Genomic DNA, 26,859 nt, shown 5'->3' with positions numbered 1-26,859 from the left:
TTAATAAAAAGAGAGATCCAGTTTTCTGGATGTTACTGGTAGTAACCACCATGGGTTTGTAGAAGGTACTGTCTTAAAAGTGTTCACCACCCCTTGCAAATGTTTTAAAATAATCGCTGTGGTATACTTGGGACCTGATTGTGCTGAATAACTACTTAAAAATAGTTTTTGTCTCATTTTTAATAGTATCTGATTGATTCTGGAAAACTCTGGAAACAAGAATTAGATACTACGTCTATATTGCACTTCTAACCTCACAGGTATTTCAGCGTGATTTGGTCTGGTTCTAGAATACAGTGGGTTTATTACAGGAGTCTGAATTCACAGGCAAGTTCTCATGAAAGTAAAATTAAAGATCAAGGCTAATGCACCTGGTTAAGCAGTCAAAATTTGTTCCTAAATAATCTTAAGTGGCTTATGTAACTCACTGCATGTTTTATTTTCATATTCAAAAGAATACAAATGTATACTAATGATACAGGTGAAGGTGAAAAGTGGTCTGCTCATTAAGAGCCCATTGTGACACAAACTGGTGCAGTGTAGCAGCTGTAAGTATGATTCTTTTGTATCTGATATTAATTTTCAAGATGAATGATGGATATTCAGTTTAAATTTATCATGAATACATCTGCAGATGGAAATAAGATGGAGTAAATGTCTGTGGTTGTCTGTTAACAGGTGTGCTTCATCATATAATAGTTGAATGACTTATGATCATGTAGTTCAGAACACCTCTAATTAATTTTTGAATTGAGTCTTCATTCTCAACCTCAAGGTATGTTTTATTAGTAGGTCAACATAAAGAGTCTGCTAAAGTGCAGTGTGTGGCTGTGCAAATATATTTGGAAGCGCATAGTTCATTGTTGGATGTCAGACATTTTACCTGCCTACCTAACTAATTGAGAATCATACCGTAAGACTAGGAAGCCATTGTAATGAATGAGACAGTGTAGTCTGACCAGACATAACTGAATTAGAACTGATGAACTTGATATGAGTAGATTCACACTGTCATTTTAAATATAACACAGTTTAACTTATTTTCCTGCCCTTGAGAATTTATTGCAACCACTAAAAGTATAGGAAAGAATGGTGAATTTTAATTTGCTTTCTCTGTTACAAGCCTTATTATAGTAGCAGATTTATTGAAGGATAACCTTTCTATAAAAAAGCGGCGTTGCTCTAAGTTCATGTAAAATAGACATTCTAGCATCTAAGAGATGTCATTAATGTCCCTGAGGAGCAAGAGGTGGTAGAAGGAGAGAAGAGGGAAGAGTGTTTCCAGAGTCATAAATGAAAACTCATTCTCTGTTCTTTTTCTGTCCAAAGAACGGTAGAGATAAATTTAATACATAATTTTATTCGAAAATTTAACTTTCTGCAGATTTCTGTTTATCAAAATTGTAAGAATTCTGTAAGTCTTTAAAGTCTTTTGATAGCCCAACTTTGACAAATATGCAAGGATCATTTCTCTAGATATTCTTTCTACATAAATCTATAATAACTGGTGACTAAACCAACTTCTGGCCTGACAGCCTTTGTGCATGATTTTAACTTCATGCTCTTTTACTCTGAGTCTTGTGTCTGTTTCTTAAAGACATGTCATTTATTCGCAGAAACACAGAATGGGTGAGATTGGAAGGGACATCTGAAGATCATCTAGTCTAACCCCCCTGCCAAGCAGGATCACCTAGAGCACATTGCGCAGGATGTCATCCGTGCGGGTTATGAGTATCTCCAGAGAAGGAGACTCCACAGCCTCTCTGGGTAACCTGTTCCAGTGCTCTGTCAGTCTCATATTAAAGAAGTTTTTCCTCATATTCAGCTGGATCCTGTGTTTCAGTATCTGCCCTTTGCTTCTATCACTGGGCACCGCTAAAAAGAGTCCAGCCCCATCGTCTTGACATTCACCCTTAATATATCTGTATATATTGATAAGATTCCCTTCTCAGCCTTCTTCTCTCCAGGCTAAACAGGCCCAGCTCTCAGTCTTTCCTCATAAGAGAGATGCTCCAGTTCTCTAATCATCTTTGTAGCCCTCCACTGGACTTTCTTGAGGAGCTCCATGTCTCTCTTGTACTAGGGAGTCCAGAACTGGACACGTTATCCAAATGTGGCCTCACCAGGGCTGAATAGAGTGGGAGGATGACCTTATTTGACTTGCTGGCAACACTCTTCTTAATGCACCCCAGGATGCCATTGGCCTTCTTGGCCACAAAGGCACATTGCTGGCTCATGATTAACTTGCTGTTTGCCAGGACTCTCAGATCGTTCTCCACAGAGCTGCTTTCCAGCAGGTCAGCCCCCAACCCATACTGGTTCATAGTGCTATTTCTTCCTAGGTACAGGAACCTGCAGTTGCCTTTGTTGAGCATCATAAGGTTCATCTTAGCCCAGCTCTCCAGCCTTTCTCTCTGAATGGCAGCACAGTCTTCTGGTGTATCAGCCACTCCTCCCAGTTTAGTGTCATCAGCAAGCTTGCTGAGAGTGCACTCTGTCCCTTCATCCAGGTCACTCATGCGTGTTGAACAAGACCGGACCCAGTACTGACCCCCAGGGGACACCATTAGCTACAACCCTCCAACCAGACTGTGCTGCTCAGCCACTCTCACAACACTCGAGTTCTGCCACCCAGCGAATTCTCAGTCCACCTCACCGTCCACTCATCTAACCCACACTTCCTGAGCTTACATCTGAGGATGTTCTGGGAGACAGTGTCAAAAGCCTTGCTGATGTCAAGGTAGACAACATCTGCTGCTCTCCCCCCATCTACTCAGACAGTCATTCCACCATAGAAGGCTATCAGGTTGGTTAAGCATGATTTCCCCTTGGTGAATCCATGCTGACTATTCCTGCTCTCTTTCTTTTCCTTCATATGCTCATAGATGACACCCAGGATGAGCTGTTCCATCACCTTTCCAGGGATGGATGTGAGGCTGACTGGCTTGTAGTTTCCTGGTTCCTCCTTCGTGCCCTTTTTGAAGACTGGAGAGACAGAGGCTTTCTTCCAGTCCTTGGGCACCTCCCCCATTCTGCATGACATTTCAAAGATTATGGAGAATGTCCGTGCAATAACTTCCACCAGCTCCCTCAGCACTCATGGGTGCACCCCATCCAGGCCTACAGATTTGTGAGTGTCAGGTTTGCCTAAATGATCTCTAACCCAATCCTCCTCAACCAAGGGAAAGTCTTCCTTTCTCCAAACTTTCTGTCATGTCTCCAAGGTCTGGGATTCCTCAGGTCTGGCCTTAGCAGTAAAGACTGAAGCAAAAAAGGCATTCAGTACCTCTGCCTTCTGTGTATCCTTTGTCACAAGGGCACCCATGCCATACAGCAGCAGGCCCACATTTTCTCTAGTCTTCTTTTTGCTACTGATGTGTTTGAAGAAGCCCTTCTTGTTGTCCTTCGCAAGATTTAATTCCAAATGGGTACCTTCCTTGTGGCATCCCAGAATACTCTGAAAGTGTTCCTACATCTATAATCTATATATTTTTTCCACATTCCCTATATATACTTCCTTCTTCTGATTGAGTTTTGCCAGAAGCTCCTTGCTCATCTATGCAAGTCTCCTGCCCCCTTTGCTTGACTTCTTATTCTTAGGGATCCATCCATCTTGGGCTTGGAGGAAGTGATGCTTGAATATTAACCAGTTCTCTTGGACCACCCTTCCTTCTAGTGCCCTAACCCATGGGTCTTCCTCCAAATCTTTCACTGAAAAGCCAAAGTTTTCCTTCGTAAGTCCAGGGTTGCAATACTGCTTATTGCCTTGCTTCCTCCGTGCAGTATCCTGAACAATTCCTAATGAACATTATTTTTAATTGTTCACTTATAACATTTCTTATGTAAAAATACGTTGTGGTTTAATCTGGCAGACAGCTAAACACCACACAGCCATTTGCTCACTCCACTCCGTCAATGTAATGGGGGAGAAAATTGAAAAGTGCAAGAACTCATGGGTTGAAATAAGGACAGTTTAATAAGAAAAAAAGAATAATAATAATAATAAAAAAAAAAAGATGAAAAAAAAAGGGAAAAGTGAATAAATAAAAAAAAGATATGCAATAAAATTGCTTACCACCAGCTGACCAATGATTCAGGTGCCCCCCCCTAGCCAACTCCCCCTGGTTTTATTGTTCAGCATGAACGATGCATAAGATATGGAATATCCCTTTGGATATTTGACAGTTTGGGTCAGTTGTCCTGGTTCTGTCCCCTCAAAGCTCCTTGTGCACCCCTAGCCTCCTTTTTTGCAGGGCAGCACAGGAAGCTGAAAAGTCCTTAACTTAGTGTAAGCACAGCTCAGTAACTACTAAAGCTTAAGTGTATTATCAGCATTATTTTGATCCTAAATCCAAAACACAGTGCCATATAAGCTACTAGAAAAAAAATAACTCTATCCCAGTTGAAAATATGACAAAAAATAATCCACGATTGCCCGTGAAACACAAATCATTCTGTATTTTGTTCCACTTCTATAAAGGAGGATGATTTGCAACAATTTTATGCCCAAGTGTGAGCTGTTTATTTACTGGTGAAGAATATGCCCTAAATTGCTCCACATGGGGTTGGGGCAATCCCAGACAGGAGTACAGACTGGGAGAAGAACACATTGAGAGCAGCCCTGCAGAGAAGGACTTTGGGGTTCTGGTGGATGAAAGGCTTGACATGAGACAGCAATGTATGTTTGCAGCCCAGAAGGCCAGCTGCGACCTGGGCTGCATCAACAGAGATGTTACCAGCTGGTCAAAGGAGGTGATTGTGCCCCTCTACTCTGCCCTGGTGAGGCCTCACTTGGAGTGCTGCATCCAGATTTGGGGCCCCCAGCACAAGAAAGATGTGGACCTGTTAGAGTGAGTCCAGAGGAGGGCTACAAAGACAATCAGAGGGCTGGAGCACTTCTCCTATGAAGAAAGGCTGAGGGAGCTGGGGATGTTCAGCCTGGAGAAGAGAAGGCTCCAGGAAGAACTCATTGGAACCTTTCAGTACTTAAGTCTTATAAAAAGGATGGAGAAGGACTCTTTACTTGGGTAGATAATGTTAGAACAAGGGGGAGTGGTCTTAAACTAAAAGAGGACAGAAGTTAGGAGGAAATTCTTCATTCAGAGGGTGGTGAGGCCCTGAAACAGGTTGCCCAGAGAAGTTGTGGACGCCCCATTCCTGGAGGTGTTCAAGGCCAGGGTGGGTGGGGCCTTTGCCAACCTGATGTAGTGGGTGGCATCCCTGCCTATGGCAAGGGGGGGTTGAGTTAAATGATCTTTAATGTCCCTTCCAACCCAAGCCATTCAATGATTCTCTATGATTCTACAGGTTTTTGCCCTGTTTCTGTTCTTTATTTTCTATGGATTTATCTGCAGTTGAATTTTCCAGGAATAAAGATTACATGCACAACTATGTTAAATCGGAATAGCTGGTGCACGTCAAAGTTTGGTTCTTCATTTTAAGTTAATCACTCAGATAAATGTAGAACAGCAGCAAAGCTTGCAAAAATAAAAGAAATCTTTCCAGTGCATATTTTTGAATAGGCTACGTCAGTCCTTTTATTATATCTATCTTTACCATGTGGACCTGGGCATAGTGATTACATTTAGTAGATCTTTTTAGAACTGCTATTTCTTTCAAGTTTTACTTGAAAAAAAATGCTTCCATTAGTTAAAAAAAAAAAAAAAAAGTTGCTAAAATAGACCATACAAAAGTATCAGTGATTTGCAAAAACACATCTCTACATTGTCTCCCAAATGTGAAGATTTCAGTAGATTAACATACTGAGTGAGGGAAGGACCTCACATGAATTAGCCATTTCTGTATGTGTGGAATTTAACAAACCTTAAATGGCTTGTGCTAGATAAAATAAAAACAGAAAAATGACCTTTATCTTTGCCACCACTGCAAATCATGTTGTTCCACTGTTCCAGTGATGCGTAGAGGTGGATATAACGGAGATGAGTACAATAGACTTTTCCATAGACTGAGTTTTCCAGGTCATTTAATTCTGTCTAGTGTCTTCAGAACCTTTCCAACAGAGCTAATGATAACAGATTGCCACATTATCCTGTTCGTGGTGACCCGTTTGGGTAGATGCCAGAAATTCTACTCACTCAAAACTATGGGTGAAAAAAAAAAAAAGTGTTTACCATTTCACTTCTAATGGTTACTATAATGTATTCAGAGCATATAAAATAATGCATTGCATTATTGAGCACTTCATGTGTTAAGTAATTATTCTATTATTCTGAAAATTGATACTTTGATTTGGATTGCTGCTATGCTACAACTTGTTCTAAATTTTCCTTGCAGAATCTGGCCTCTGGCCAATTCATGTTCCATAGGGTTAGTTTCCCCAGTCTGACAAGTTTGTTTTTACAGCAAGGAGACAGTTAAAGATATCCACACTAACTAAACATACTAACTTACTTCTCTCCTTGCTAAAAAAGAACTAACTGTGGCTCAGATGGTGATGAATGTAGCATTTAGTTGGAAGTTGTGATTGCTTCTGGGATACATTAACTTAGAAAAGTGCAAAGGAGAAAGTTTTTCTACCTATGCATATGGTCACGTTCAGTCTTGGACACTGATGATTTTAGGTTTTGCCCCCAGTGTTTTTGTATCTGAATGTCCAATGTAATCTTCTGATAATCAGGAAACTTGAAATAACACTATTTTCCATGAAAAGCATTTATTAATATTTAATTAAATATATAGAAATAATGAGTCTTCCCATTAGCTACTTCAATAAAAAGTGTTTCTCCATTCCAATCAGAACAAAATAATTTTGTGGAAAAGGATCTTCCTGGTAGTTCTGCTTTTGAGTTACCTTGGTCTTGAATATTACTCCTACCTAATTTTGAAGAGTTAGAGGGATCTAAAATTTTAAATGTTAATTTATTCATACTGATTCCTAAACCTGGATTTTTTAAAGATATATATATATATCATACGTATATGTATATGATCATATGTATATTTCAAGTACATATATGTGAATAAATATATGTGAAATATTCAAGTATGATATATTTATCTAAACTGCATTTTATTTCCTATAGAAATGCTATGTATGTCATACTTGTTCCATATCAATGCAAATTTCATGTTAAGAGAATTAGCAAAGCTCACTATGCACCAATGATTCATTTCAACTTTCCATTTACACCTGTTTGTTTCCTAACTTAGGACTGATTTTCAAGCTTGTGTTAAGCATGTAAGCCACTTGCAGCACCACTTCTTTATCAGCAGTTTCAAGGGGGGAAATAATTCCTATTGTTTTGACAAGATGAGGAGAACTAAAGCTCAGTATTATTTTCTGTCATTATACTAATAATTAGTATTTATTGGTTATAGCAGGAGTATTTTTCCCATTTAAAGTCCTTAGAATGAAATCTATTTTCATCCTTTTAATCACATATGCAGTGGGATTTCTAAAGAATTTATGTAATTAATTCTTTCAAATTCATATGCATATTGTTATTGCTTTAACATTTGATACTGATAGAACTGAGCTGCAAAATATTTAATGACATTTTGCAAGTAATATCTTACCAAGTTTGTCATTACCACCTGACACAAGCAATTTTAGAAATCAACAGTCTTGTTAGTTAATGTTAATGAATGTGGCAGTCACACATCATTGTCTCTTACCTTGGTTTTCATATCTTTTTATAGAGGGGAGAGGGGGAGGAGGGGGTTTATTGCAGTTATAGGCTTCAATATTATTGATTGTACAACTGTAAAATCACTTGTTACTGACGTGTCTGGATTTTGTATCACATGAAAGTATGTAACTTCCAGGAAAAAATAAGTGGCTACATGTAGAAGCAAAGTTCATAGATTCATAGTGTTCACATTAAAACCAACCTGTGCTGACACGACAGACCCAGCTCCATATCCTCATTGACCTCCCTGTAGGCACTGGGGGTGCTGGTAGGACCCTTCAAGCTGTCTCTGCTTGAGGCTGAGCAAGTCTAGCTCCTCTTGCTTCACAAGAAAAGTGCTCCAGGCCCCACAGTCTTGGTGGCCTCCCTCCAGTTGGTTACCATTTTTTTTACACTATTCTACATATAGAAGTTCTCAGAGAAGTGTGAAATAAGACTTTCTTTAACTTCATGAGGCAACATTCAGAAACATGACTGAATTGATCTTTTTTTTCTGATTTGAGGCCAGTTTTTATTTAAGTTAAAGTAGCATGAGTCAGACTTTCACTGATTACCAAAAATAGAATTTGGCCTTCGGATACAAACATCCAAAGGGTGCATCCAATTTCTTAAAAATCAGGATCTTGTATAACTCCTACTCTCTTTTTTTTTTTTTTTTTTTTTTTTTTTTTGCATTCAGAAACATCAGAATGAGATAAAGAGGCAAAATAATAAACATAATGATCTAATTTGATTCTTTAGGCATTTTCTTTACTCGTGTGTTTTGGTGATACTTGCACAGCTGCAGTTTCCCGTAAACATCAGATTCTCTATTTAAAGGGAATAAGCCAAAAAAAGAACAACTTTTAACTGATGTGAAAGTCACCCCTGTATAGTTGTTCTAAAATGAGTGGGAACCATACCAGATCTTACTATTAAATAAAATGTCTGAATGGGTCAGCTCCACTAATGTTGGTCAACACCCGGTACTCGTGCACATCTCTACTTTTCCAAGAGTCCAGCCTTGCCCTCAGACCAAGAGTATGGCAGCCATTAGTGTAGCGACTTTAAAGACAGTGTACATCCTGAGGAACTCCTTAAGAAACTATTATAATTTAGCATTGTATGAGTGATTGAGCAAAAGAAAGTCTTAGCTTTACACATAATTGTTTTTCTTTGATATACTTAAGTATAGACATGATTTATTTCTATCCCTTTTGTCTCTTACTAGATAAAATTATTAGTGTGTAAGTTTTTTATTTTTATTTTTAGACCTTGACTTTACCTCCTGTTTGTTGCAGGTGGTGATGTTCTGCTTTTCAGCTTTTAGATACTAAAAGACATCTGAGTGTAGGTTGCTCACTGCTGATCCTTCTAGAGGCAAGAGAGAAAATGAAAATGCACAGGACAAAAATAAGTCCTCTTAATATAAAGTCCTAAGAAATATAAATAATTAGGCAATTTGTCTCAGGTTTATTTGTATTAGCTTGAAAGGGAGCTCAGTGTTTCTACATCAGACACAGGAGTCAAAGTCAATGGATATTGTGCATAAGTGAATACAGCACTCATTTTGACACTTTTTTTAAAACTCAAGCTTTTGAAACTAAAGCTTTTAAAAACATGGACTTTGCTGTAAAGAAAGAAAAAAAAAGGTACATAGACTGTGTCTGTGATTTAGCAACTGAAGGTTTTAGGTCATCATTTATAGGAGCAGAATAGAATAGAAACACAAGGCTTTTTCAATGTTACTTTTCTTTTACTCCAATATCTTTTCAAAATAATTTGTAATTTAAGAACAAACAAGTAAATGAGTTATCACGCAGAATAATCTAACATAATTCTGTGATTAAGCATTAACATCTGGATAGACAATTAGAACCATTATGACCATGATGTTTTAGCATTACTGGTGAAAGAAATCACCAGATTTATTTACTAAATAATAAAATGTGGAAGGAAGCACATGTATTGAAGAATAGTTTTGATAGAATCTTACCCAGTGGGCTGAGTATGTTCTGGATTTCAAGAAAGTTTTTGTGTGTCAGTAGAGACACACCATAGAGAAAGAAGTATTCTTTAATTCTGGAAATGAAGGCTTTTGATAGAGATTCACTCCCCATTTTTGGCAGACTGTCAAGACCACTGTCCTTCAAGAAATACCTTCCATGGATGAAAAAGGAGAAAAAAAAAAAAAGTCATTTTAACTTTTTTAATATGTTAAACAAATGAAAGTGCAAGGAAACCTGTACAGAATTTATGCTTCAATTATTTATGAGCACTAGGCAGTATAAAAATAAATGTAGGTAAACTACTGTTTCTAATAAGTAAAATGCAACATTTGAATACCATAATAATAATCCTAGTTAGCACTTGAGATGTTTCTTGCAGCAAAATTCAATTTCCAATATTAGATTTAGAAAATCCTTCACCCCAGATTAGTTAAATTGAAATGTTTCTTTAAGCCTTGATTTGTGCAAATGTATAGTTTCAAGAGACATAACTATAAGTAGAAGGGGAACAGAATGGCACTGCAAGTATCAGCAGTTCCTTGGCAAAACTTATTTCAACTTGATACATGTAGACAGAAAACTTTGCTTAGTTTTCTCTAATGAATGTGAACTAAATAATTGCTTTATTTCTTCAAAGTGAAAGGAATCTGCTTTTTATTTTCAACTTTCAACATCTCAATTTCCATATATAAACTGAATATAGCACAATTACCTGGACTCTGCAGTGTGGGAAAATACATTTTTATTCCCCAGACTTCTTTATCTACTTCATGGTAGAGATAACATCCTTTTTTTTTTTTTTTTTTTTTTTTTTTTTTAAGGAGTTGCTATAGATATAAATGTAGTGCGTATAGCTCATTCTTCTTTAGGCAAATCCTCATTTTTGCTGATAGTAATTCTGGAGCATCTCATAAAGATAAGATTGGCTACATAAACTTCAATAAATGGTCTCTGAACTCAGTTTCAAGACTACCCTCTGAGCACTTCACTTGTATCTGCACTCTTTTGATGCCTCTGCACTAGTTCCAACCCTAATGAAATTGTGTAACTCTTTCTATCAAAGATTATGTATAAAATCAGTAATTGCTGTTCTTTTTTATATTAAATGTGGTTTTTATAATAATTATATATTAAAATAATTAACGTACTTAAGAAGTGCTGTTCAGTTTTCTATATATATTGATATGTAGATCTTAATTATTTTTGTAATGCAATTTTCAGATGGATTCCTATCCTACTATTCATAGATTAGGAAAAAGATATGACTTTATAGTTCTATGTATAGAAACTGTGGAGGTACAGTTCTGTCTGTCATTCAGGGAGACAGAAACATGTTCCCACTGGCTTCTGTAGGTTGAGGTCCCAGGTACTCTATTTGGTTATATGAAAATATGAAAATCAGTTTGCTGTGTCCCTTGTGTAATACAGTTCATTGGAAACACAGAGTTACCACTGAAGAGGAACTCAAGATATTGAAAGTAATATAGGAAGGTATCACTATACTTTCCTCATTACATTATGACTATTACAAGCCACAATATTTCACTTTTCTACTATGTCCTTCTCTTTCATTTGATAAATCATCTGTCCTTACTATCCCGGCTCTATGTGATAAAATGCATGTGTACAGTCTTACATGCTAGGTTTTAGATTATTTGTTTAACAGAATCTCTGATCCGAATTGTTGGAATTGTTGGAATAAAAGAAGGAAAGGTAGATCAACAGGCAAAATATTTAAAAATTCTGAAACGCTAGTTTTCGTACTATGACAGATCTTGGAAATAGAAAGTCTATAGAACAAATAGCTAAAAACCTAGTTCAAATTCCACTGTAGTTAAGAGCAAAGCTTCTGGCAGTGACAATGGTTGGATCAGCCTATACAATTCAAAGAAATTTACATCATACCATCTGTCTGGGAAGTGGAGCCCTATAAAATTTTGTATGCCTATCAAAGACAAAATATCTACTGATAACTACAGGGAATTTGGAGTAAGCATATTAACTCTGACCAGAAAAGCACAAATTAATTCAAACTTAATAAAAGTGGAACTGAGTGGAGATATGGATTCACGGAGAGCCAGAAAGCATGAGATAGCATGAAGCTAGATCTTGAAGGTGTGGTATATCCTTTTTTGTGTTTCTGTATCAGGAAGACTACAAAAACAAGCAAGCAAGCAAGCAAGCAAAGAAAACACTCATTAAAGCTCTACAGTGACTAATCAGTTTGGAAACTAAAATATGTCCTAGCAATTAAAAGTGGAATAGGAAAGACAGGATAGCAGAAAACCCTTGGAAGAAGAGCATCTGATTAAAGCAATCTTAGCAGATAAATGAACAGTTCATTCTCTGAAGACAAACCTAGAAGAGCTCTTAGAAAAACTGACAACATCATGACCCAATATGAAAACTTCGTAAAGAATGTGAAAAAAATGGACAGCAATGCCAGTCAAATAATCTCACAAACCATTTAGAAAATAGAGGACACACACTGCAACCTTGTAACTCCCTAGAATAGTGTGGGGACTAGAACACAAAAATTGAATAGAAACAAAAGAACATATATATATATATATTTTTTTTTCCACAAAATTGGATCAACATAAAAACAAACAAAAGCCTAATGAGACAGAAGTTGTAGGTGAAAATCTCCAAGGGACCGCCATTGTCTGTGTGTCTGTTTTTAACAGTTATGTAATATCCATCGTATAGGTGGTGGTAATATAACTGCTGACTAAATAACCATGTAGGAACATAATAGGAAACAGAAGGTATTCTGTGAGAATTAGATTAGATTATTAGGAATGAACCTTGAATTTCCATCTCTGCTTTTGCTTTTCTCAGGGAATATATAATTGAGCAGCAGCAAAATGAGAAATTTTGAACATAGGTTTTACAAGTTATTTTTATTTTCTCTTTCATAGAAAGGAAAATGAACATATATCATTATCCTACTGACTTTCTACCAAGTCTTCAACGTTATTAAAACTCCAATACATAGACTGCAATTTGTACAAAAGAGACTTCTTTGTGACTGTAGCAAAGGAGTAATAATTCAACTGAGGATGAAGAATGACTCCATTTTAAACCCGAATGCTTTTCGTTAATATTTTTATGCTTGCATGAAATCTATCAATATAATATTTTTTTCTTTATAGATTTTCTTAGTAACAACAAATGAAATCTTAATAATTCTTATGATCTCAGTACAAGTAACAATGAAGTGACCCTATTTGAAAATGTGGCAATTGTCATACAAGTAATCAGTCATGTTGCTAAATTTAAAAATAATTTGACTGATGAAGAAGAAATGTGTGTTTTTCTTGCATAATGCATTCATTTTCCATAACAAGTTAGCTCCCACATAAATTCAGTCTTCCAGATGAATGAATGTTCAGTTAAACAAGAATCTGGAACTTATTAAAATAAATGCAACCGTACTGATCATAGTAATTGAATTAACAGATGCATATGCAGTAGCGACTATTTAGCTGATAACATATACACTGCAATATTGAATATAGTTAAAATTCACTTTTTACAAATGACTCCACATTTTTCAGTTCCAATTGTACAAGGTTAGAAATGCATGTATGAATTAGCATGATTTCTTTATTTAACTTTATTTGGTTACACAGAACTTGCCATTCAGAAATTGCCAGTTCAAGAAACTATTAAAAAAAAAAAAAAAAAAAAAAAAAGCTATTTTAAGTCAATGAATGAAACCTGGGATGCCTAGCTGGGATACATCTGGGCCCAGTATTACACATCAAAGTTCATTTGGCACACTTTAGTGTCATGTTACGGAAGTCAACTGGTTAAGGTTTTGCAAAATAGAATACACAGAGAATGTATAACAGGATTTTATGTTGTAACTGTAAACCATATTAAATATAACCTGTGTTTAGTTTGAAATAGCATTCTTCAAAGTATGTGCTGTCTGTATTATGCATTCAGTCCTTGTCATATAATTCTTTTACTGGGAATTGCTGAGGAAATTACGTTCTTATGGGTAGTAAAACAGAACTTCGCAGTTCTTATTATAAAAGCATTTTGTCATAATGTGGCTTTTCTTCTGAGAGCAAAAGCTGTTACCTATAATTGACATACCTCTATCAACCAGTCTAATCAGAATCTTTCTTAACTGTTAAAGAGCCTTCATGTACTATTATGGGCTATGCCTATATTATGGTCAAGACTGTAATCACCTTCAGAACCCACCCATATGAGGTATCTACATATTTATATTTGCCACCTCTGCTGCAATACCCTGATTTCAACACCCTTCATCCTCTTACCACAATTCAATTCACTATTGAAAGCTTCTGCTTAATATTTGGGTAGGAAATGTGTTCCGCTTTTCTGGCTCCTGGAGGTTGCTTCCTTGTTATATATTTAGAGATTTTTTGAACACATATTCTTTGAACACGAAGTCTGCAACAAGTTGAGACACTCCATGGTGTTGAGCATTTTTTTTTCAGTCGTGTTCAAAGTGGTTTGTTGATTGTATTAATGACACATAATTGGCCAGCCAGCAATGAACCACATTTTCATGACAAATAGTCATATAAATAAAATCAAGATAAATCATAATGCTGGACATTTATGAAATGTTAATAAATACATTTAAATTGCTGAACATCCTTTTATAACTAAACAAGAAGTGTGAATCATACACACTCGTATAATTGCATATGGGCTTTGGATTTGTTGACACCTATGCTAGCCTATGTGGTAGGTTAGCCACAACAGGCACACACCCAAGGTGCACCCTGCATTGCACCTTGCAGCTCAGTGAAAATTTCCATCGTCCTTTTATACCGCTTTTCAAGCTGACTTCCCTCTTTCCAAAACCTCTTGGTAATGCCCCAGCTGGCATTTAATCTAGGAATCATTGACCTCTTCCCCTCTAGCATTACTAGCATTTGGACAAACAAGCTCTCACACAGTTCTGGGTAATCCTTTCAAATGCCATACACTTCCATTGCCACCCTTCCAGCTGCTGCTATCCATGGCAAGGGGAGTGTGTGGGTATCCTGTGTGGCTGCAATCCCACTTTTTTGTTCTTGTCTTCTGCTGGTTCTGTAATGGACTTCTGTTTCTACTTTGAAAGAGGAAGAAAAACTTTAAAATCCCACTGGGCTGCAGGGTGCTGGTGGGTTTGTTGGAGGGCTCTGAACCTGCTGAAAGTGAATGTGGGGGCATAATGAACTAGCACCATATTTAAGAAATATGAAGCAATGCATATCATTTTGGGTGCAACAGGCTCTCCTAAGCAGGAGAAGCATGGAAGTCTCTTCTGTAAATGTTTAAATACAAATTAGGCTACTGGGGGTGAGGCTGCCTACATAGGATAAGGAATTCATTATAGCATATTTACCTTATGATAACTAATCATGGCCTTCTTGGGACCATTGTTGTTTAATATCTTTATCGATAACATAGAGATCGAGTGCACCCTGAGCAAGTTTGCAGATGACGCAAAGATGAATGGTGTTATTGATACCATCAAGGCCATCCAAAGGGACCTGGACAAGCTTGAAATGTGAGCCCACATGAACCTGATGAACTGAACTTGGTACAACAATGCCAAGTGCAATATGCTGCAACTGGATCAGGGCAATCCCAGACAGGAGTACAGACTGGGAGAAGAACACATTGAGAGCAACCATGCAGAGAAAGACTGTGGTTCTGGTGGATGAAAGGCTTGACATGAGACAGCAGTGTGCACTTGCAGCCCAGAAGGCCAACTGCATCCTGGGCTGCATCAACAGAGGAGTGGCTAGCAGGTCAAAAGAGGTGATTGTGCCCCTCTACTCTGCCCTGGTGAGGCCTCACTTGGAGTACTGCATCCAGATTTGGGGCCCCCAGCACAAGAAAGATGTGGAGCTCGTTAGAGTGAATCCAGAGGAGGGCTACAAAGATGATCAGAGGGCTGGAGCACTTCTCCTACAAAGAAAGGCTGAGAGAGCTCAGGTTGTTTAGTCTTGAGAAGAGAAGGATCTGGGGAGAGCTTATTGTTGCCCTTCAGTACTTAAAAGGCTCTTATAAAAAAGATGAAGAGCTATTTTTTTATTTGGGGAGATGATGATAGGACAAGGGAATATGGTTTTAAACTAAAAGATTTAGATTAGAGGTTAGGAGGAAATTCTTCATTCAGAGGGTGGTGAGGCCCTGGAACAGGTTGCCGAGAGAAGTTGTGGATTCCCCATTCCTGGAGGTGTTCAAGATCCGCTTGGATGAGGCCCTGGGCAACCTGATCCAGTGGGTGCATCCCTGTCCATGTGAGGGGGTTGGAGCTTAGATGATCTTTAATGTCCCTTCCAACCCCAGTCATTCTATCATTCTAGCATTTTAATTAAACCAATTATGTCAGATTTAGCAGAGAAGAATATTATGTCTGAAGACCGTAAAAGTTCAGATAACTAAAGTACGATACAAGCATAGTTCTCAACTCAACACAGTTCAAAGTTTAATTCACATTCTCCTCACTGGTGCTAATCATGGTGCTAATTTTACTCTAGTTTTTCAGTTAATATTTCCTTTGTTCTCTATCATTCTACTTTTAGACAGATGCACACCTACTGCTTTTGTAGAATCATAGTATATCCTGAGTTGGGATGACAAGGGACCCATGAGGATCATCAAGTCCAACTCCTGACTCCTCACAGAGTAATGTAAGAGTTAAGTGTTGTCCCAATGTCTCAGAGCTCAAGGAGGAGGTGGAGAGGTTGAGGGACATCAGGGAGTGTGAGTGGGAGATAGACTGGTGGAGCAACACCCTGCAAGGCCTGAAGGAGAGGTACTTGAGACACTCCAAATGGGGGTGGACACCCTGTCCTGCCGCTGTTGGGCAGAGGGAGGGGACCTAGGAGTTGAGGAGGAATGGAGACAGGTCCCTGCTTGACCTCGTAGGCAACGACCCCCCCACCAGCCCCACCATCCCAGGTGCCCCTACACAACAGATTTGAGGCCCTGGAGCTTGAGAGACCGGTGGGTGAGGATGAGGTAAAAAGTCTACCCAGGAGGATGCCTAGGGCAAGGAAGTTGACTCCACGTCTCAAGACTGCCTCCACCAAGAAAGATAGGAGTGTAATTGTTGTAGGCAACTCCCTTCTCAGGGGAACAGAGGGCCCTATTTGTCGGCCTGACCCTACCCATAGGGAAGTCTGCTGCCTCCCTGGGGCCAGGGTCAGGGATGTTGCCAGGAAGCTTCCCAACCTGGTTCGCCCCTCTGATTACTATCCTCTTTTGATAGTTGAGGCTGGCAGTGATAATATTGAAGAGAGAAGCCTGAAGGCTATCAAATGGGACTTTAGGGGACTGGGACAGTTAGTGGATGGAGCAGGAGTACAGGTGGTGTTTTTGACCATTCCTACAGTGGCAGGGAGGGGTACAGAGAGGACACGGAAAGCCCACCTGATAAACACGTGGCTCAGAGGCTGGTGCCAACACAAAAAATTTGGTTTTTTTTTTGACCATGGGGTGCTTTACTTGGCATCCGGCCTGATGGCCGCAGATGGGTCCCACCTATCTCTAAGGGGAAAACAGATCCTAGCCCAGGAGCTGGCAGGGCTCGTTGAGAGGGCTTTAAACTAGGTAAGAAGGGGGATGGGGCTGAAATAAGGCTTGTTAGAAGTGTGCCGGGGGAACAATGGCAAAGCCAGGGGAGAAGGCAATGGCCCAACTGAAGTGCATCTACACTAATGCATGCAGCATGGGTAACAAACAAGAGGAGCTGGAAGCCATCGTGCAGCAGGCAGGCTATGACTTGGTTGCCATCACAGAAACGTGGTGGGACCACTCTCATGACTGGAGTGCTGCAATGTCTGGCTATAGGCTCTTCAGAAGGGACAGGCAGCACAGAAGGGGTGGTGGTGTGGCTCTCTATATTAGAGAGTATTTTGATGTTGTGGAACTTGAGGCTGGGACTGATAAGGTTGAGTCCCTATGGGTTAGGATCAGTGGGAAGGCCAACAAGGCAAGCATCCTCATGGGGGTCTGTTACAGACCGCCAAACCAGTATGAGGAGACGGATGAGGAGTTCTACAGGCAGCTGGTAGAAGTTGAAAAATCATCAGCGCTTGTTCTCGTGGGGGACTTCAACTTCCCAGACATATCCTGGAAGCACAACACAGCCCAGAGAAAGCAGTCTAGGAGGTTTCTGGAGAGCATGGGAGATAGCTTCCTGACGTAGCTGGTTAGTGAGCCTACCAGGGGAGGTGCCCTGCTACAGCTGTTCACAAACAGAGAAGGACTGATGGGAGATGCAGTGGTCGGGAGCTGTCTTGGGCAGAGTGACCACAAAATGGTAGAGTTCTCTATTCTTGGCAAAGTCAGGGAGGGGATCAGTAAAACCACTGTCTTGGACTTCCGGAGGGCTGACTTTGAGCTGTTCAGGACACTGGTTGGCAGAGTCCCCTGGGAGGTGGTTCTGAAGGGCAGAGGAGTCCATGAAGGCTGGGCACTCTTCAAGAAGGAAATCTTAATGGCTCAGGAGCGGTCTGTCCCCACGTGCCCAAAGACAAGCCGGCGCGGAAGAAGACCGGCCTGGCTGAACGGAGAGTTTTGGCTTGAGCTTAAGAGAAAAAAGAGGGTTTATAATCTTTGGAAAAGAGTGCGGGCCACTCAGGAGGACCACAAGGATGTTGCAAGGCTGTGCAGGGACAAAATTAGAAAGGCCAAAGCTCATCTGGATCTCAATCTGGCTACTGCCCTTAAAGATAACAAAAAATGTTTTTATAAATACATCAACACAAAAAGGAGGACTAAGGAGAATCTCCATCCTTTACTGGATGAAGGGGGAAACAAGTTACAAGAGATGAGGAAAAGGCTGAGGTGCTTAATGCCTTCTTTGCCTCAGTCTTTAGCGGCAAAACCAGTTGTTCTCTGGATACCCAGTACCCTAAGCCGGTGGAAGGGGATGGGGAGCAGAATGTGGCCCTCACTATCCACAAGGAAATGGTTGGCGACCTGCTACAGCACTTGGATGTACGCAAGTCGATGGGGCCGGATGGGATCCACCTGAGGGTACTGAGCGAACTGGCGGAGGAGCTGGCCAAGCTGCTTTCCATCATTTATCGGCAGTCCTGGCTATTGGGGGAGGTCCCAGTCGACTGGCGGCTAGCAAACGTGACGCCCATCTACAAGAAGGGCCGCAGGGTAGACCCGGGGAACTATAGGCCTGTTAGTTTGACCTCGGTGCTAGGGAAGCTCATGGAGCAGATTCTCTTGAGTGTCATCACGCGGCACTTACAGGGCAACCAGGCGATCAGGCCCAGTCAGCATGGGTTTATGAAAGGTAGGTCCTGCTTGGCGAACCTGATCTTCTATGACAAAGTGACACGCTTAGTGGATGAGGGAAAGGCTGTGGATGTGGTCTACCTTGATTTCAGTAAGGCTTTTGACACCGTTTCCCACAGTATTCTCCTCAAGAAACTGGCTGCTCATGGCTTGGACTGGTGTACGCTTCGTTGGGTTAAAAGCTGGCTGGATAACCGGGCCCAAAGAGTTGTGGTGAATGGAGTCAAATCCAGTTGGAGGCCGGTCACTAGTGGCGTCCCCCAGGGCTCAGTACTGGGGACAGTCTTCTTTAATATCTTTATCGATGATCTGGACGAGGGGATTGAGTCTATCCTCAGAAAGTTTGCAGATGACACCAAGTTAGGTGCATGTGTCGATCTGCTCGAGGGTAGGAAGGCTCTGCAGGAAGATCTGGATAGGCTGGACTGATGGGCTGAGGCCAACTGTATGAAGTTCAACAAGGCCAAGTGCCGGGTCCTGCACCTGGGGCACAACAACCCCAAGCAGAGCTACAGGCTGGGAGATGAGTGGTTGGAAAGTTGCCTGGCAGAGGAGGACCTGGGAGTATTGGTTGATAGTCGGCTGAATATGAGCCAGCAGTGTGCTCAGGTGGCCAAGAAGGCCAACAGCATCCTGGCTTGCATAAGACAAAGTGTAGCCGTCAGGTCTAGGGAAGTGATTGTCCCCCTGTACTCGGCTCTGGTGAGGTCACACCTCGAGTACTGTGTTCAGTTTTGGGCCCCTAACTACAAGAAGGACATGGAGGTGCTCGAGAGATTCCAGAGAAGGGCAGCGAAGCTGGTGAGGGGTCTGGAGAACAAGTCTTACGAGGAGCGGCTGAGAGAGCTGGAATTGTTCAACCTGGAGAAGAGGAGGCTCAGGGGCGACCTTATCGCTCTCTACAGGTACCTTAAAGGAGGCTGTAGAGAGGTGGGGGTTGGTCTATTCTCCCACGTGCCTGGTGACAGGACGAGGGGGAATGGGCTAAAGTTGTGCCAAGGGAGGTTTAGGTTGGATGTTAGGAAGAACTTCTTTACTGAAAGGGTTGTTAGGCATCGGAATGGGCTGCCCAGGGAAGTGGTTGAGTCACCATCCCTGGAGGTCTTTAAAAGACGTTTAGATGTTGAGCTTAGTGATATGGTTTAGTGGAGGACTTGTTAGTGTTAGGTCAGAGGCTGGACTAAGTGATCTTGGATGTCTATTCCAACCTAGACAATTCTGGGATTGTGTGATTCAATGCTTCTTGAACATGGACAGGCTTGGGGCTGTGACCATGTTCCTGGGGACCCTGTTGCAGTGCCTGACTACCTTCTCAGTGAAGATTTTTCTTCCTAATGTCCAGTCTGATATCCATTCTTTGCCTCTTTACTCCTCTACACCTCAAAACCCACTTAGGATCTGGGTGCTGTGCAATCCAGAAGACAAATGTGGACTAGTAATAACCTGTGTCCTGACGAAATTCAGTGGTGCTTCCTTCAGAATCCTAACACCAGGTCAAAAATTGATCTTGCTACAGGCTATTTGATTGCAAAATTTACTAGTTCAAGAACAAATTTCTCTTTACCATTATTGTATAACTAAATTAAAGAGACTTGGTTTTGGCCAGAAACTGCCAAAGATGTGGCTGTTTTCTTCTAGTGTGGCACACAGAAAGATGTAGTTTCAGATCTTTGATTCTATATAAAATCTGGATAAATGTTGTGTATTTAATTTACACTGATTTTTGGTTTTGTTCAGAGAACAAAATATACCTGAGTTCATGAGAGAGATTAATTCTCTGTAGTTGTTCTCCATTCCTTTTCCCTTCCTAGAGTAATCTGTGCCTTTATTTCACTTCCCAGAATAAACTGTACCATTATCATTTGAGCTGCATCTTAAAAGAGTTTCAAAGGTAGAACTTAGCAGGTATCAATTTATTAAGGTGGAAAGAGGATCTCAGTGTCCTGCATTAATTCTCGTTGATAGGTTTAAATTTCCTGTAATAGAAACAGTGCTGACCAGCTTTGCAATCCCTGCAACAATAGACTGTCTGCCCTGCAATTCATATCCATTATTGATTATTTTGGTTGAAAAGTTAAAATGATACATATTTCTTGTCATTTGTCTCAACAACTGAAGTAGAGATGCAATATGCATCTCTTCTGGAAGTACTTTTTTAAGCAAAACTAATTAAAAAATAATGATAATTTTTTTAAGAAGTTCTAGTACTCAGTGCCTTATGAGCATTTGTTAGTAGTTTAAAAATGAAAGAAGTCATTTCAATAGAGCTTTCAAATTGGTTAACATTGGTAGAATAGCAGTGCTTAGTATAGCGTAAGATTTTAATTAAGGTGATAATAGTGTTTATTTTTAAAATGAAATATAACTCAGCTGAGTTGTTTGTTTGCAAAGATCAGAAAAATCAATATGCTGCATTTACACTCCCAAACCAGAATCAGTGTTGTGAGATAATGAAACTTCATTTTCACTCTACTGGTATTTTCACTGTTATTTACACCAAGAGAATACATTCTTGGTGCCAAAAGTGTTTTTTGTTTCCAACTGCTACAAACAGTGTGAATCTCAGCAGAGATTTCCCTTTATACACTTACTGGGTAACTTTTGTGGTAACTTTCTCTTTCTTTCCACCTGACTCAAGATTTGTATTTATTATTTCTTTATTTGTTAAATTAAAATAGGATGTTCAATGTTGTCTTCCTATTGTGCCATCCATGCATTTCAAAGCCACAATTACAAAAAGAAGTTTTAGAGCATCTCTAAAGGTCTCTCCAGCAGGTGGCACATAGCAGTCTATTGTCAATGACTATTAAAAATGAAATTTAGGTACTGCATGTACCTTATGAATATTCCTAATTTTGCTTAGGTCTGGACATATTTTCCTGCGGTGAATCATCACAGCTTGAAATTCATAATAGTTCCAGTTGATGCATATTTTCCCTTTGTATCATTAAGCTCAGTGCTATAAATTGTGAAAATTTTCATAGAAACAGAATGGTTTGGGTTGGTTGAAAGGGACCTTAAAGATCATATAATTCCAACTCTCCTGCCATGGACAGGGACATCTTCCACGACACCAGGGTACTCAAAGTCCCATCCAAACTGGCCTTGAACATTTCAAGTAATGGGGCATTCACAGCTTTTCTGGGCAACCTGTTCAAGTGCCTCACCACCCTCTGAGTGAATAATTTCCTCCTTATATCTAATCTACATCCACCCTCTTTCAGTCTAAAGTCATTACTCCTTATCCTATCTCTACATTCCCTGACAAGGAGTTCCTCTCCTGATTTCTTGTAGGCCCCCTTTAGGTTCTAGAAGGCTGCTATAAAGTCTCCTTGAAACCTTCTTTCTCCAAGCTGAATAACCCCAACTCCTTCAGCCTGTCTTCATGGGAGAGGTGCTTCAGCCCTCTGATCATCCTTTGGTCCTCCTCTGGACTTGTTCTAACACAGTAGGGTCCTTTTTGTGCCGGGTGCCCCAGAGCTGAATGCAGTACTCTGTGTGGGTCTCACAAGAGCAGAGTAGAGGGGTAGAACCATCTCCCTCGACCTGCTGAACACAGTTGTTTTTATGCAGCCCAGGATACAGTTGGCTTTCTGGGCTGGAAGCACACATTGCTGGATCATGTTGAGATTCCCATCAACCAACAGCCCTAGGTTTTTCTCTTCAGGGCTGCTTTCAGTCCATCTTCTGCCCAGCCTGTATTTGTGCCTGGGATTGCCCTGGCCCAGATGCAGGACCTTGCACTTGGCCTTGTTGAACTTCATGAGGTTTGCACAGGCCCACCTCTCCAGCCTGTCCAGATGGCATCCCTTCCCGCCAGTGTGTCTAAGAGAAATGAAACTGCTTGCAATTGTTTTTAGTTCATTTGAAATATCTGGCTTGAACTTTTTGAATGCTAGATAGCCATTCCCTGAAGATTAGAGCCAGATTTTTCAGTTTCTGTCAAACTTTTGAAAATCCAGCAGAGGCCCGACACTGAACATGCACAGACTACTTGTAAAATTCACTCTACAGAAACACCTTTGATTCTTTATTTGGACATAAGAACTGGTTTTGTAGCATTTAACCTCTATAAAAAGAGTATAACCTAAGATGACTAAAGAAGCAAATAATCTGCTGCATATATTTTAATTATTGATAAATAAATGTCTCCTTTGGGTCCCCTGTAGCTATTAACAATATTTGCTTTACTGAGTCTGCCAACTGGACAACTTCAAAGCACCGGAATACCAACAGTAGGGATGAGAGCACTGCAGTGAATTTCAAAATAAGAGATTCACAGCAGTAGTCTATTGATAACCCCTATTTCAACACCCTCACAACTGCTATAGAGGTGACTCTTTGACAAGAACACCCTCCTGCATGGCAGATTCACATGCACACTGGGAGACTGTGAAACTCATGTCATAAAACTGGAAAAAAAATACACTGAGATTACATATAGTTGTTCCCCACATACAGGCTAACAGCAATAACCACTCTGCTGTTCCATGGTGATTAGATATTATATTATAAACATTTCACAGAAATAGTTAGATACCTTTCCTGAAAGTTAGGCAAACCAGACGTTTAATTGACGTACATGACAAGTCACTGCAGTGTATTTTGTACATATGTAATGTATATATTACATACATATACATAAACTTGTTCAGTGCCATTCCCATAGGAAACATCATCCTTGTAACAGACCGAATGCATTTTGTGTATTTTAGGTTGATTTTCTTGTTGTAGCAAGAGTAGATAGATAGAGTACTGATCTATAGAGACTTTCTAAAATATGTGATCCTTCAATAATCATTTGATTTTGCTCCACTTTAATTTTTCTTTTAAGGTTATGCTTTCATACCCATTTGGGACAGGTTTCCAAAGAATTATTTTCATTAAGAAGGAACATACATATTGAAAACAAGACTAGGAAAATTCTAAGGTCAAAAAGAAGAAAATCCAATTCTTGGTTCAGAGCAAGGTGTCATAAGCAACATAGTAGATCATGATCTCTTTGAGAAAATTTCTTACTGAAGGCTTAAGAAGGCAAAATATTATACAGTGTAGGTAACTCAGTAATGTTTTATATCTCTACTAAGTTCATTAGTATCTTGGAGAGCCTACACTAATTTCATTAAAATTCATTAAATAGTGACATCTGTAAATTACCAAGAGTGCTTATTTGACAATTATGTCAAGAACTCTGAAGTTATCTGCTATTGTGGTTATTTTGACAGCTGTAAATAATTCTTAATAAGATGTAAAATAAACTTCTAACTGGTACTCATGCAATCACAAGTATTTTTATTAATTTAGGAAACAATAAAACACTGTGTTAAGTAGAACTGATGACGTTTTGTTGTTGCTTGTTTGTTTGTTTCCTCTCTTCTCCTGATTTATGCTAATATGAGTGCATCTGTAGTTTGAATTAAACTGTCTAATGCTGTTTGGTGGCCAGATTAGAATTCCTTAAAGGCTTTGCATTCTCACATGGATACCATTTCCATTCAGCTATTTCCCTGCTGGTAGTTTTAGCCTGGATGTTAACACTAATTGCAAAACACTAAATAGTTCATCTTAATCTTTAATAAGTTTACATCTTTTCAAATTGATTCTTGGAGTGTGAAATCTCTGTTGTCATTGCGGTTTAACATCTTAGCATTTCTGAACAGAATGAACCTTTTTCCATTGTTTTAGAAGATGATTCAGCAACTATTAATATAAAAAGGCATAATGTCCCTTTCTTGACTTTAAACACAATTAATGCTCATAATTATAAATTCCCTTTATCAGTGTCTATCAGTGCTGACACTGACTGATCTTGGCAAACACCAAGAGAAGACAAAGTCCAATGTAGTTTTGTAAATGTCAGTGTATGACATCACCACGGGGAGTTGGCATCGTTATGTACTGACAGTATGCAGGCTGTAATTAGAAATGAAAGACAAGGTGCTTTTCATCTTTGATGAGAAAAGATTTTTGTGTCAAAATATCTCACTATAGGAACAATTTTTTTCTAAACACTTCTTGTCCTGAACATATTTTGCATAATAATAGAGGAGGGGGGAGGAAGGCAAAATTATTGCACAGTGTTGCTAAGAGACAAAATAGCAGATGTTCTGCATTTGCAGATAAAAAAATCTTTGAATGCTATCATATTGTGATATAGACAGTTACCATTTGAAGGAAGCCCTAATATATTCACTATTTGAGAAAAATAAAAAATAAAATTCAAGGGTATTAAAATTTGTAGGACTTCTGTAGGGAGTGTTTTAAAAATACTTGACAAAATTAAAGCATCTAGTTCAGAAACGTGTTTAAAGGATTTAACCACATGATGCATAACCACTTTAGGAAGATAAATGACCTAAATTATGTTTTCTTGATCTTTTAAATAGCAGAAGACCTATCTGGTGAGTCAATTGAAGTGGAATCAAACACTGTCTGAATTTAGGATGTTTAAGAGTTTGCCTACTAAGTGGATTTATACTGGTAATATTAAATTTAGTATTTAAACAAATGACTGTTTGCATTCTTTTAAATTTAATATGATCTTTAAAGCACTATGGAAATGTTGCAAAATTGCATAAGATTATTTTCAAAAAAGTATATAATTCCAGTATGGCATAATCTGAAACTATGGCACGTAAGTAAATTTAATTTTGATATACAAAAATGCCCTACATTTTTATTAAGTCCTGCAGATTTTCAAGACTAACTGATCAGTATACCAAAGGTTCAGTTTCATAGTGAATATATTTGTTGAGAATTTGTTGAGATCACATGGATCTCAACTTGAATTTTCAGATTTGTAGTTTATTTCTTCTGCTGTTACTTAAAATTTGCAATTTGATGAATGCACAAACAGTGGATGCCTTTGCCTGTCTTGTCCTCTATGTTGAATTTCGTCACAGATTTTCAAAATATGAAAACAAATCCTGGGTCTAGATAGAATGTCTGTGCAATTAAATGAAGCCTTTCTTGTACTGAAGAGCTTCAAATTTAACTCTCAAATTTACTCCTGAAAGAGACAATATTTAAAAGGTATAATAAGTGAGTACAAAGCAAGTCCAGGGGTGCTTGCAAATATTTTGGATTACAGAGCAAAACAGTGTATGTGTGCAAATAAACATATCTACTGAATCTAGATCTACTGAAACAGAAGTACTTGGTTCCCCCCCCCCCCCCCCCCCCATGACATTTCTTTTGTGTACCACTAGTGGGATTTTTGATATATCCTTGAATGAAAAAGCATGAATTTGCAGTCTGTAGAACTTTTTCTTCAGATAATTGACACTGACTTGCTCTTTTTTGCTGAAGTCTGAGCCTCATTCTCCTTTCCTTTGAAAAAGTAAAAATTTCTGAGAAATATGTGACTGATGTTTAATTGAATCACAATAATAACAGATGACATAAATGTAGAGGGACATTAGTGGATCTTTTATATAGATCTTTAATAAAGAGACCCAATTTAATTCTCATTCTTTGATAATACTCTTTCACTGATGGAATTTAAATAAATAGTCTTTATTATGTGTTTATGAGACAGAAATACATTAATGTAGATTTTAGAGTTCTAATATGCTTTTCAAGCGTTTCTATTACCTTGGTAGAAAATTGAGTACATATTTATGGTCTATATTGTTAAAATCTGAATCATCATAAAAAGATCACATAAATTATTTTTAAAATTGCATATCATGCTAAGTGTTCAGCTGAGATAGACAGCTAGACAAATTAATTGTCATTGCTTGAAAAAATACTTGAACTTATTTTGTTGTTGCAAACAATATCTGCCTAGAAATTATTGACCAGCTGTTATCACCATTTTGCTGCAGATAGTGGAGCTGACCAAATTGCAGACAGAAAAAGATATGCAAAAAAAAGCAGGGAGAGAAAATCATGTGAAAATGAAGGAGAGGACACTTCAGAAC

General features: G+C 39.0%; 1 protein-coding gene across 4 annotated transcripts in view; it reads left to right on the top strand.

Moving 5' to 3' along the window:
* The window catches only part of CNTN5 (contactin 5), a 695,706-nt gene that overhangs the window by 192,164 nt on the left and 476,683 nt on the right, over nucleotides 1-26,859 (top strand). The window lies entirely within an intron of this gene.

The sequence above is a fragment of the Anser brachyrhynchus genome (assembly GCF_964034855.1).
Source record: "Anser brachyrhynchus genome assembly, chromosome: 1".
Lineage (NCBI taxonomy): Eukaryota > Metazoa > Chordata > Aves > Anseriformes > Anatidae > Anser > Anser brachyrhynchus.
Note: the sequence above shows the minus strand (reverse complement) of the source record. Positions and strands in the feature narration are given on the sequence as shown.